This window comes from Symphalangus syndactylus, chromosome 14 (genome assembly GCF_028878055.3).
Source record: "Symphalangus syndactylus isolate Jambi chromosome 14, NHGRI_mSymSyn1-v2.1_pri, whole genome shotgun sequence".
Classification (NCBI taxonomy): domain Eukaryota; kingdom Metazoa; phylum Chordata; class Mammalia; order Primates; family Hylobatidae; genus Symphalangus; species Symphalangus syndactylus.
The window spans coordinates 62,332,933-62,346,656 of NC_072436.2; the positions used below are offsets into that span (position 1 = coordinate 62,332,933).

Genomic DNA, 13,724 nt, shown 5'->3' on the forward strand with positions numbered 1-13,724 from the left:
CTGCAAACAATCCTCCCCACTCAGCCTCCCAAAGTGCTGGGAATACAGGCGTGAGCCACTGTGCTCAACCAAATCAGGTTCTTAAATGAAATAAACTTCCCTGTAGAAGAAAGATTTTTCAACTTATTAGAATGCTTGTTTCCTAGGTTATGGCAATTTTTTTTGTTTTTTTTTTTTTCAGTCTCGCTGTCACCTGGGCTGGAGTGTGGTGGTGCCATCTCGGCTCACTGCAACCTCTGCCTCCCAGGTTCAAGCAAGTCTCCTGCCTCAGCCTCCCAAGTAGCTGGAATTACAGGTGCCCCCCACCATGCCCAGCTAATTTTTTTGTATTTTTAGTAGAGATGGGGTTTCACTATGTTGGCCAGGCTGGTCTTGAACCTGACCTCGTGATCTGCCCACCTCAGCCTCCCAAAGTGCTGGGATTACAGGTGTGAGCCACTGCGCCCAGCCAACAATGTATTTTAATATCGACATTTTATCTAGTGAACAAAATCTATACTATTCGACATTTAAAATGGAAATTTTACCTTTTATCTTGAATGTGGCCTTTAACTTTGTGTAATTCCTTACCAAAAGGACAGATGGCTTAAAATTCAACACACATTTGTCCCCAGTCCTATAAAGAAAATATTAAGTTCAGATTATCATTTGTTAACAAAGCAGCAGTAGAGAAAAATAACTGTGATCACTCTTCTAGCAGCAGCTACTGTTTACAGATTTTCTCTGTGTGCCAGGCATACTAAAGTGATAATGATTAATCCTTGACTAGTAATCTTCCCATCATAAAGAAAAGGTATGTGAGGTGCAGAAAGAATACGTGACTTGTCTAAGGTCACAAAGTAGAATGGGAGCCCAGTTCTTTCTAGTAACTCCTATGCCCTGTCTCCCTGGCCCCCACTAAACAAAGGAAGCAAAATGAGCTGAGATTGGAATTAAGGTTCACAGAAGCTGGGGAAGCTGGGTTCACCCAATCTTCCTTAATCAGACTTTAATGAACCCTCTTTATTAAATAAATGGGCTTCTAGTCATTCAAGAGTTAGTTATATTGCCTGATTCTTTTTTTTTTTTTTTTGAGATGGAGTCTTGCTCTGTCACCCAGGCTAGAGTGCAGTGACACGATCTCAGCTCACTGCAACCTCTGCCTCCCGGGTTCAAGCAATTCTGCCTCAGCCTCCCGAGTAGCTGGGATTACAGGTTCCTGCCACCGTGCCCGGCTAATTTTTGTATTTTTAGTAGAGACGGAGTTTCACCATCTTGGCCAGGCTGGTCTCAACTCCTGACCTCGTGATCCACCCGCCTCAGCCTCCCAAAGTGCTGGGATTACAGGCGTGAGCCACCGCACCCAGACTATATTGCCTGATGCTTAAATTTTCATCAGCCTGTTCTAGAGCTTTTCTTTAAAAACAAACAAAACAAAAAAACTGAAGTCCACTAAAACTGCTTGATGAAAACTGAAGGAATGGACGAAGTACTCAAAGTGCCTTACTTGTGGTTTATGATTTCCACATTGCCGTACTGTTCGATCCACAGTTTACCCACAATGATATTATGCACACAGCAGGTGTGATTTGTCCATGTATATGTCTCATTGTGTCTAAAAAACAAAAACAAAACCAGAAACATAAGTGAGAGGTATCACTTTGTTTAAAAAGTGCACTTGCTCCAAATGCCATTACTGAGAATAACAAACCAGGCTGCTTGAGATAACTGAGTTCTAAGACTTTAAAAATTCTACTGATGTTAACTCACTGTAAAATTGGGATCATTTGCCCATTCCTGTTTCTTAAAAGGGAGTAACAGCTTAAGAAAAAGTTCTATACTTCCACCAAACTCCAAATAAACTATGTACATAATCATTTTAAGCATTCAAAAGTGTCATGAAACATTAAAAAAAGCTAAAGTAGAGACACAAAATAAAAAGTCTATTTAGCACTTTCTAGAGAAAGTACCCTCCAGCTCACCAAAGGAAAAACCTCATCTACGTGAATAAACTCTGATTTTATAATCCTATATATCCAGAGGAATAGAAATCATTCTGCCATAAAGATACATGCACGTGAATGTTCACTGCAGCACTGTTCACAATAGCAAAGACATAGAATCAACCTAAATGCCCATCAACGATAGATTGGATAAAGAAAATGTGGCACACATACACCATGGAATACTACGCAGCCATAAAAAAGAACAAGATCATGTCTTTTCTGGGAATATGGAGGAGCTGGAGGCCATTATCCTTAGCAAACTAACGCCGGAACAGAAAACCAAACACCGCATGTTCTCATTTATAAGTGGGAGCTGAATGATGCAAACTCATGGACACAAAGAAGGGATGAACAGACACTGGGGCCTACCTCAGGATGGAGGTTCGGAGGAGGGAGAGGATCAGAAAAAATAAGTATTGGGTACTGGGCTTAGTACCTGGGTGATGAAATAATCTGTACAACAAACCCCCATGACAACAGTTTACCAACAGAACAAACCTGCACATGTACCCCCAAACCTAAAGTAAACGTTAAAGAAAAAAGAAAAAGTTTTATTTTTTATTTTTTATTTTTTTTTTGAGACAGAGTCTCGCTGTGTCACCCAGGCTGGAGTGCAGTGGCATGATCTCGGCTCATTGCAACCTTCACCTCCCAGGTTCAAGTGATTCTCCTGCCTCAGCCTCCCAAGGAGCTGGGACTACAGGCACGTGCCACCACGCCTGGCTAATTTTTGTATTTTTAGTAGAGACAGGATTTCGCCTTATTGGCCAGGCTGGTCTTGAACTCCTGACCTCAGGTGGTCCACCCGCCTCAGCCTTCCAAAGTGCTGGGATTACAGGGGTGAGCCACCACTGCACCTTCATATATTTGTCCTTAGATATGTGTCTTTTAATTTACATAAGGTAAAATTCATTTTTTTTGGTACTCAGTTTTATATTTGTACAGATCTGTGTAACCACCACCAACACAATCAGAATCCTAAACAACTCCTCCACCCACAAACACTTCACTCATGCTTCTTCTGGTAGTCAAACCTTTCTCCACTCCTAATCCCTAGGATCTCCAACTAATTCCTTATCCCCAACGGCTGATCTGTTCTCCATTGCAATAGTTTTTCCTTTTCTAGACGTCATATAAATTACCTTTTGAGATTAGCATCTTCAATTTGTATAATGCACCTGAAATTCATCTGTGTTGTTCTACGTATCAATCTTTGTGCCGAGTAGGATTCCACTATATGGATATGCCACAGTTTGTGTGACCATTCACCCACTGAAGGGCATGTGGGCTGTTTTCAGTTTTTGGTGATGATGAATAATGCTACTGTAAACATTTGTATACAGGTTTTGGGATGAACGTAAGTTTCCATTTCTCTAAGGTAAATACCTAGGTGTAGTATTGCTGAGTCATGCCGTAAACATAAGGTTAACTATATAAGAAACTGCCAAACTGTTCTCCAGGGTGGCTGTACCATTTTACATTCCAACGCCAACAATACGCAGGTTGAGCATTCTAAATTCAAAACTTGGACATCTAAAATGCTCCAAAATCTGAAACTTTTTGAGCACCGACATGACACTCAAAGGAAATGCTCACTGGAGCATTTCAGATTTTGGAATTTTGGATTTTAGATGCTGAACCAGTAGGTATACTGCAAATATTACAAAATCTGAAAATATTCAAAATCCAAAACACTTTTGGTATATTTCAAAAAAGGGATACTCAACCTGTATGAGATTTCTAGCTCCTCCACATCCTTGTCAGCACTTGGTATTGTCAATGTTTACAATTATTTTGCTTTTAAACATTGTAATAGGTATAAATATAAATTGTAATTGGTATAAATAGGATATCTCATTGTGGTTTTAACTCTGTAATTCTCTAATAACTGATGCTGTTGAACATCTTTTAAAATTTTTATTTTTTTTTTTTAGAGATGAGGTCTTATTCTACTGTCTAGGATGGAGTGCAGTGGTGGGTCATAGCCCACTGCAGCCTCAAACTCCTCAGCTCAAGTAACCCTCCTGCCTTAGCTACCCTAGTAGCTTTGACTACAGGCATGTGTCCCCATGCCTGGCTAAATTTATTTTATTTTTTTTTTTAGAGACAGAGTTTCACTATGTTGCCTAGGCTGGTCTTGAACTCCTGGCCTCAAGCAATCCTCCTGCCTCAGGCTCCTAAGTAACTGGAATTATAGGTGTGAGCCACTGCAATCAGCTGACAGCATCTTTACATGTGCCTATTTGCCATATATATATATATATACATAGACATATGTATATATATATATATATATATGAAGTATCTATTCACATTTTTTGCCCAATTTTTTATTGGGCAAAATAATTTTTTATTGTTCTTTTTTGCTGTTGTTGTTGTTCCAGAGACAGGGTCTCACTCTGTTGCCCAGGCTGGACTACAGTGGCACAATCATGGCTCACTGCAGCCTCGAACTCCTGGGCTTGAGAGATCCTCCCACCGGAGCCTCCCAAGTAACTGGGACTATAGGTGCATGTCACCAAACCTGGCTATTTTTAAAATCTTTCAGTAGAGACAAGGATCCACTATGTTGCCCAAGCTGGTCTCTAACTCCTGGGCTCAAGTGATCCTCCCACTTCAGCCTCCCAAATTGCTGGGGTTACAGGCATGAGTCACTGAGCCTGACCTTATCATACCTTATTGTTGAGTTTTAAGAATTCTTTATATGTTGTGGCTACAAGTCCTTTGTTGGCTATATGATTTGCAAATAATTTTTACTATTCTGTAGCTTATCTTTTCATTCTCTGAACAGTATCTTTCAATATAAGGTTTTTAATTTAATAAAATCTAATTTATCACTTTTTGTCTTTTATGGGTTATAATTTTGGTATCATATCCATAAGAGTTCTTTGCCTAACCCAAAGTTGTAAGAGTTTCTCCTATGTTTTCTTCCCAAACCCTTAGTTTTATATTTTATGTAAATGATCTATTTTGAGCTGATTTTTGGAAAAGGTGTGAGATCTAGTTTGAGGTTCATTTTTTAACATATAGGTGTCCAACTGTCTCCATAGCACACATGGTTGTCTGTGGAAAGGACTATTCTTCTTAGCTGTATTGCCTTTGCACCTTTGTCAAAAATCAACTGACCACATTTCTGCAGGTCAATTTCTGGATTCTCTTCCCTGTCGCATTAATTTATACTTTGTCTATAGTTTGGCCACCACCACACTGTCTTGATTACAACAGCTTTAGAGTTAAGTCTTAAAATTGGGTAGTGGGAGTCCATCAATTCTGTTCTTCCTTTTCAAAATTATTTTGGCTGTTCTATGTCATTTGCCTTTCCACACAAACTTAGAATTTGTAACTTAGAATTTGTAAGTTAGAATCAACTTCTCTGTATCTATTCAAAATCATCTTGGGATTTTGATTTGGATTGTGTTCATATAGATTGCTTATAGATCAGTGAGGGGTGACCCGACATCTTAACTATAATTGCGGCTTCCAAATATATCGAGAAACAGTGTGTCTCTGCATTACTCAGGTAATCCTTGATTACTTTCAACAGTATCTTGTAGTTTTCAACATACACATCCTGTACATATTTTGACATTTGCATTCTGCCATTGAGCCTATCCCAGTTACTATCTTCTATTACTATATTTTAGTACTAAAATTTCCAAAAATACTTCTTTTTTTTTTTTTTGCTAAAATGTCTTTTTTTATTTTAGTTTGTTGAGATTTTCCTGTTGCTTGGTATGCTGAATGATTTTGGATGTATTCTGCACACCTGAATATTATAAGACTCTGTCTTCTTAACCTCTTCTGGAGAACACTGATAAAAATTTTGTTTTAGTAGGCAATTAACAGAGTTTCAGGCCAGAAGTCCTGACTCTCCTCCTGTGGGCTTTGATTCCAGTATCAGTTTAATTTTCAAAGCCTCTGTAGTGCTGCTCAGATCTACCCCTCAATAGCCATCCAGGGACCTGGCTCTCAGGCCACACAGCATTTCAGATCCTGAGGCCCTTGTGTACCCTTCTGGGTCATTTCAATGCATGCGTGTAGGGACGAGCTTAGGAACTCATCATGCAGATTTAGGGGACCCCTTTCTTGAGCTCCCTCCTCTTTGTGGTTTCCCCAACACTCTTAGACACCAGGGGGCGCTTTCTCTCCACTCCGGCTGGCAAGCTGGGGTTTGAGTCTCTCTGCTCTGTCTTGTATCTCCCACAACTAGGTCTTCCTCTGGGGCAAATGGTTAAAGGAAAAGAAAGAAAAACAAGTAACGGGAATTCTCTCACACTCTTTGGACCCTAGGGTTTCCTTTACTTGGTTTCTCTGGCCAAAGAGAAGGACTCTGATTTTGAGGTAAGTGTGTGATTGCCACAGCCACCATCGCAGCAGGAGTGTAGCTACAGACCCTAGTGCTTGCTTTGGGGCAAGGCTGTGAGACAAAATTAAAACAGGATTTCCCCTATTCTCTGCTTTCTGCAAGGGTATCTTTCTAGGTCCTTTAATTAGAAAGAAAGAATTACTCTTAGAACTTTTTCGGTTGGCCTCCATCCCCAGTTCTGCAATTTGCTGCTCTGATTCTAAGCCAGGAGATTTGGAAGAAATATATAAAACCAGTAAACTCACTGCCATATTGGTGTTCAGGTTTTGATTTCTCTCCCCAGTCTGCCTGCTACTATCTGCTTTTCAGAGACTTTGGGTTGTTGCTTTGTCTTCTGTCCGGGGTATCTAGTTGTAATCAGTGTTAAAGAGATAGGGTATCGTATGCTTATTCTGTCCTAACTGGAATTAATTGTGGATTTAAAGCTAATCGTGCAAAAGAAGAGAACTCCCAATTTAATGCCTAACATGTGCCACACAATTGTCGTTTCATTATTTCTCAGAGTGAATTCATTTTGAAAGATCTGTAAACAAAATATTGGAACAAGGATATAAAAAAGCATGTTTCATAAGTACTGTCATGAAGCAATTAACTCCATCGATCGTAAAATAGATCCAAACACCAGAGTCAAACATCAAGTTAAACTATTTACACACACCCAGATTAATTAGCAATGGCTACTGCCATGTTTCTCAAGTTCTTTTACATAGAGGTAGACAGTTTGCACTGTATGAAAGCTGTTTCTTTTTCTCCAGCTTTTGAACAGTAAGGTCAGCTGAGCGTGCATGTCTACACTTACAGGCAGGTCTACATGAGGAGTGTAATGGCTTGATTAGAACTCACTCAAGGAGCTCCAAGGTGATGGTTCCTTTGGGTTCTGCTTCTACACTCTTCCCCCAGAATTTCAGTTTGGGATAGATTGAGCCATGAAAGATGAAGTCATTGTTTAATCCTTCAGCATGAAATGCACTGATTGGTGGGTGATGGCTGACCTGTTCGGAGATGAGTCTAAATCCAAGGTCATCTCTTAAGATTTAAAAAAAAAAAAAAAAGCAACATTATAATTAACTCTATCATTAAACATGTACATAATTGCCCTTTCAAAGTAAACAATTCTTTTGTTGTTGTTGTTGAGACAAAATCACCCTCTGTCGTTCAGGCTGGAGCAGTGGCGTGATCTTGGCTCACTGCAACCCCTGCTTCCCGGGTTCAAGCAATTCTCCTCCCTCAGCCACCTGAGTAATTGGGATTACAGGCACTCACCACCACACCTGGCTAATTTTTGTATTTTTAGTAGAGACGGGGTTTCACCATCTTGGCCAGGTTGGTTTCCAACTCCTGACATCATGATCAACCCGCCTCGGCCTCCCAAAGTGCTGGGATTACAGGCATGAGCCACCATGCCCAGCCAACAATTCTTTATTCTCATTGCAATGAAACAACTTAATATATGAGAAATTATACAAATGCAACCCAAACCACCAAATCCAATGTTGTAATGCTAGCTACTTGAACAAATTAAAATAAAGAACACCCAGATGAATTTGAATGATTTGCATGAGAAAATATTAGTCATGTAAATTTAAAACATATCATTCCTTTTACATTAAAATAGAGAAATCTAGTGTATCCACTTTCAAACATCTAGGGAATAAATGAGATCAAAATTTGTGCAGAGAAGAGGAGGAACACATAGAAAAACTAAAGCCAAATAAAGTCCCTTAATTATATACAAACAAGACACAGGCTAGCTCAAGCAAACAGAACTGCACTTACAGATGTAGTCATTGGCTTTATGAAAACAATATATACTTATGCTAATATATTTTATTTATATTTTTTAATAAAGAGACATTTTTATAAAAGGGCCTCACTGTTGCCCAGGCTGGAACACAGTGGCTAATGATGGGTGCAGCCCCACCACTTACCAACACAGGAGTTTTGACCTGCTCCATTTCTGACCTCCCTCTCCTGGGAGGTCACCATATTCATGCCAAACTTAGTGTGGACACCTGGCCAACATAGTACACTACAGCCCAGAGCTCCTGGGCTCGAGAGATCCTGCTGCCTCAGCCTCTCAAGTAGCTGGGACTATAGGCCTGTGCCACTATACACAGCTAATATACTTTAAATGGTTATTTTTAAAAACTCGATCATGTCTTATGATCTACATAAGGAGAAAAGGAGGGTGATTAATCCCATGTGATCAGGATTACCAAAATCCTTGCAATTATTTCTTATAATGGTACCTTTTATGTATGTTTCAGTATTTTTGACAGTCTCTAAAATAATAGCTATCCTAGAAGCAAACATCAAAATTGTTAACTTGCTCCAGTCTTATATTTGTTATTGGTGATGACCAATATGTATGTATTTCTCCTCTTCATCTGCAACGCTATATAAAGCATGCAAGTGAAAGGCCTCACCACACTAATTCGTAAGTCTCTCCCAGCAGTGGGTTGAAAGGCTTTCCAGTCCGTTCCCACTGAGAAGCAACAGCAGATACAGCAAACGCAGTTACACACTGTGGGACAGAGCATGAGAACAAGTCAAAAATAGCCGAGCTCGCTCCACATTCTTTTAGGAACTGAAATTTTGCCGAAGACAGTAATTTACAGAATTATTTTGAGGAGTTTAATTACTTTGGAGTTTTAATATGGCTCTAGCAGTGGGACATGGAAACTTGGATATTCAGAATGAAAATTACTTTCAGTCACTTTCTGTAGTGTTATTTCCAACTATGGTTTTCATCACACTCTAACAGTGCTACAAATTCTCTCAAGGACTTTTACAAAACCCTCAAGTCCAAAGTTACTTTTAATTCATTTAAAATTTTTTAAAAGTATGACACTCCAGGATTGGGGAAAGAGATATAAAACTCCACAACTTAATTGGTGTTAAGTCCACTGAAGTTGGAAAATGCTGACTTATATAAATGAAAGGACAGAACGACTCAAGTTTAGAATGCTATTGCTTTGTTGAAGGAGAACAATGTGTCCACTATACTCTGCCTCTAACTAGTCCATCCATGTACAACATATAAAATCTTCCAACTAAAAAGTTTAAAAGTGCAATTCCTTGCCATGTTTTAACATATAGCAATGTATATATATTTATATACACAAGGAAGCACAAACATATTTTTCTATTGTGTGTGTGTGTGTGTGTGTGTGTGAACTTCTTGGAAATACCCCGAGGAAGTCTGAAAGAAGAAAGGTTGAATTCTTCCCCTAACACAACGCTACTTTCTCAACTAAAGATTTAGCAAAAGCCAGCAGGGCGCGTGGCTCACGCCTGTAATCCTAGCACTTTGGGAGGCCGAGGCGGGCGGATCACGAGGTCAGGAGATCGAGATCATCCTGGCTAACACAGATGAAAACCCGTCTCTACTAAAAAAATACAAAAAATTAGCCGGGCATAGTGGCGGGCGCCTGCAGTCCCAGCTACTCCAGAGGCTGAGGCAGGAGAATGGCGGGAACCCGGGAGGCGGAGCTTGCCGTGAGCCGAGATTGCGCCACTGCACTGCAGCCTGGGCGACAGCGCGAGACTCTGTCTCACAAAAAAAAAAAAAAAAAAAAAAAAAAAAGATTCAGCAAAAGCCCACTAATATCCAGGTTTGCTTATGGGCCACCTCCCGCTTCTCCTGCAATACTCATCCGTCTTTGCACGATGGTGTCACCCTAACCAGAGGACACTCCAGACATGTGGACTGAGCTTTGATAAAATTGCCCAACCTCACATTGAATTTAACACTAATTGTGTGAATGTGTGTGTGTTCGGGGCTGGGTTGGTAGCGAGGTCTCTTAAGAGTTAGACCTTTTCCTCCCTTGGCTCATACCTGCATCCGTTCCACAGGATCAGAGTGAACTGGCCTTGTGGATGAGGTAAGTATGCTCCATGTATTCAGTTAGGCGCTGTAGGGAGCTCAGAGGCTCATTAAATATAACTGGCATCGTGATCTTGGATAGTTCCTATTTAACCAGCAAATTGAAAGTGTTATGTCCCATATACATAACAAACAAACCTACTGTTACCTTTACATAACATCCACCAGGAAAGGACAGAACAGAAACCAGCAACTCATGAAATTTCATCAATATTGGTTCAATTTCACAAAATCTTTCCAGAGCACCTAATACCATGGAGTATATCCTTCTGGGCCTTGAAGGAGGAAATACAAAGACTGCCCAAACATTCTCCTCGGCTCCAAGGAGCTCACTACCTGCTGGTGAGCATGCGCGGATGACTCTTAGTCTGCCTTACATCAGAATTAGGAAATGGGAGACAAAGGCAACGGAGACAGAACAAAACTCTTCATAGTGGTGTTAAAATAATTAACTGCAGGGCCATCAATTACTGGAGATGGCTCCAGGGACTTGAGTTCCTTCATAAGCAAACCGTTGAAACCCTCTCCTTTGTCGACTTAAGCTTTACCAATCAAAAACCGCCAAACTAACCTCTATCTAGGAACGTTACACTTTCACCAAATGAATAACTTTCTTTGTCTAGCTCTCTCAAAGAATACCTTATAAAATCTCCCCTTCCTGCTTTCTCAGTGGAGTGTGGAACAGCTTCAGGTCTGGGGCCGTTCAAGTCATGAAGCGCTGTCTGTTCAAATATATGTGTTAAAACTTCAATATATCTACATTTATCTTGTAACAATGGGCTAAGGATTAACCACACATACCATTTTTGTGAGTGATTTTCCAAAAGAAATTTCACAGCTTTTGAAATGACAATGAAATGAAATGATATGACAACACTGAGCTTATCTGAGCACACCAATCTAGTATAAATTATGGTCTAGGGTACTAGCAGCCTACTGCATATTTTACAGAATAAATTTTAAATTCTGTCTGCCAAAATGCCTCTATCACAATCGACTCTCAAAAATAATTTAACAATAAGGTAGGAAGTTTCTGACTTTGACTGCAACAGTTGAATTCTGTTTACCATGTGCCACCAGCAAGCAATATTCTGGTGAGACCTTCACAAAATTCATTAAGTAACACACTTATCTTGGTATTTACTGGAATATTCTGACGATCTTCCCAAACTTCTATCGACCATTCCGTTGGGAATCAGGTCTTTCATGAGGCCTGCTGGATGGTCGCATGGGCAGGTGAACAGTCTTGAGGTGTAGTCAGGCTGAATGCCACCTGACTTACCTCTGACTTTTCCACCTAAATATCCATATTTCCACTGAGATTTTCAATTAAAAATAATGCAACCTGCACAGAACTGAAACTGGAATGCATTCAAAGAAAATAAGCTCATTTGTTACCATAAAATACTGCAGAAAACAGACATGTAACAGCTCAGCCTAATTGAAAGAAATGGTAAATTTACTGCTGCATCACTGGGGAGATGAGGAAAAACAGGAATGTATATAGAGAAATAAAAGAAGTCTCAACTACATATACTGTAAGAGCTCATTAAACCCAGAGATTCACTATTGGGGACAAGTTAAAAAAACTGGGACTGTCAAGGCTTGTCTTAATTGAAATGTCCCAGGCTCTCTTTCTTCTATTTTTCTTTTTCTTTTTCTTTCTTTTTTCTTTTTTTTTTGAGATGGAGTCTCACTCTGTTACCCAGGCTGGACTGCAGTGGCACAACCTTGGCTCACTGTAACCTCTGCCTCCCAGGTTCATGCAATTCTCCTGCCTTAGCCTCCGGAGTAGCTGGGATTATAGATGTGCACCACCAGACCCGGATAATTTTTGTATTTTTTTAGTAGAGACAGGGTTTTACCATGTTGGTCAGGCTGGTCTCGAACTCCTGACCTCAAGGGATCGGATCCTCCCACCTCAGCCTCCCAAAGGGCTGTGATTACAGGTGTGAGCCATAGCATCTGGCCTTCTATTTTTCGATAAAAACTATCGTTATTTTTTTTCTATTAAAAAAACTAACTGTGAAATAGATAACTTTCTTAGTATAAAATATAATAATATTGAAATAAAAACATGAAAATGTCTCTTTACTTCCCTTTCCCACTCCTCTCCCCAGAGACAAAACAACAGCAACACTTTGGGATACATACCTATGTATTTACACACATATGTATACAGACTCCTGATTTATATTCACACACAGAGAGATTTTTCTTTTTCTTTTTTTTTTTTTTTTTGAGGCGGAGTTTTGCTCTTGTTGCCCAGGCTGGAGTGCAAAGGCGTGATCTCGGCTCACTGAAACCTCCACATCCCAGGTTCAAGCAATTCTCATGCCTCAGCCTCCCGAGTAGCTGGAACTACATGCGTGCAGCACCATGCCTGGCTAATTTTTTTGTATTTTTAGTAAAGATGGGGTTTCACCATGTTGGCCAGGCTGGTCTTGAACTCTTGACCTCAGGTGATCCACCCACCTCAGCCTCCCAAAGTGCTGAGATTACAGGTATGAGCCACTGCGCCCAGCCAAGGTTTGTTTGTTTTAATGCATGATGTCAGCTCTATGTACTGACTCATTACACCTTCACTGTGATTTGGGGATCTTTTAGCGGGGTGTTATACACATGTAAGGTACATACATCGAGTCTTTCAAGTTCTTTCTAATCACAGGGTAATGTAATGCTAAGACCACTGAACCAGATTGAGTTCCACTGCTGGGTTCACCTTTACTAGCCGTGTAGCTTTGACCAAGTTAAACCGTGTGCCAGTTTCCTCATCAATAAGTACTAAGTACTAACATAATAGTATATATCATAAAGCATAGTTCTGGGCACATTAGTAATGCTATATGTGTATTTGTTGAATTTAAAACAAAGTCCATATATGGACACACCATGAACTATTTAATCATATATCTTTAAGAATATAGGCAAATATGGATTTTAAGTAGATTTCTCTAAAATGGAGTTTCTGGGTCAAGAGCATGCTCATTTAATTAATTTTTTTTTTTTTTACAGATACTACCAAGCCGAATGCTTTCCAAAACAGCTTAACCAATTTATACTCCACCAATGTTGCATGACAGTCAACATCTCTGATGCTAAAAGAGGTGTATTATTCCCAATTTAATCCTTCCGTCATGTTTATGCTTTCATTAAACACATATTTAACTGAGCACCTACTATGTGCCAGGTACTGCAGTAAAAGCCTCATTACAACCACTTAACCTGGAATGCCCTGCTCTCTCTTCCCTTTATTCCTCTACGTCCTACCCAGATTTCAAGGCCTAGTTCAAGTCTTTCCTCCTCAAGTTTTGTAGCACTCACTGATTTCCTACTCTTTCCAACTGCTAGAGTATCAAAATGTACTGCTCACAACTGAGCATTTGATCAGAGATTAGATTCTATTACCTACTGTTATAGTATGGGTGGTAACCAGCTTATCTTGCTACATGTATAGTAATACAATTCCTTGGGAAACGGACACTAT

The 13,724-nt window shown here is 39.9% G+C and overlaps 1 pseudogene; it reads right to left on the reverse strand.

Moving 5' to 3' along the window:
• Positions 1 to 245: 245 nt before the first annotated feature.
• Positions 246 to 13,254, reverse strand: LOC129462441 (oxysterol-binding protein-related protein 2-like; annotated as a pseudogene).
• Between the last annotated feature and the right edge of the window lie 470 nt (positions 13,255 to 13,724).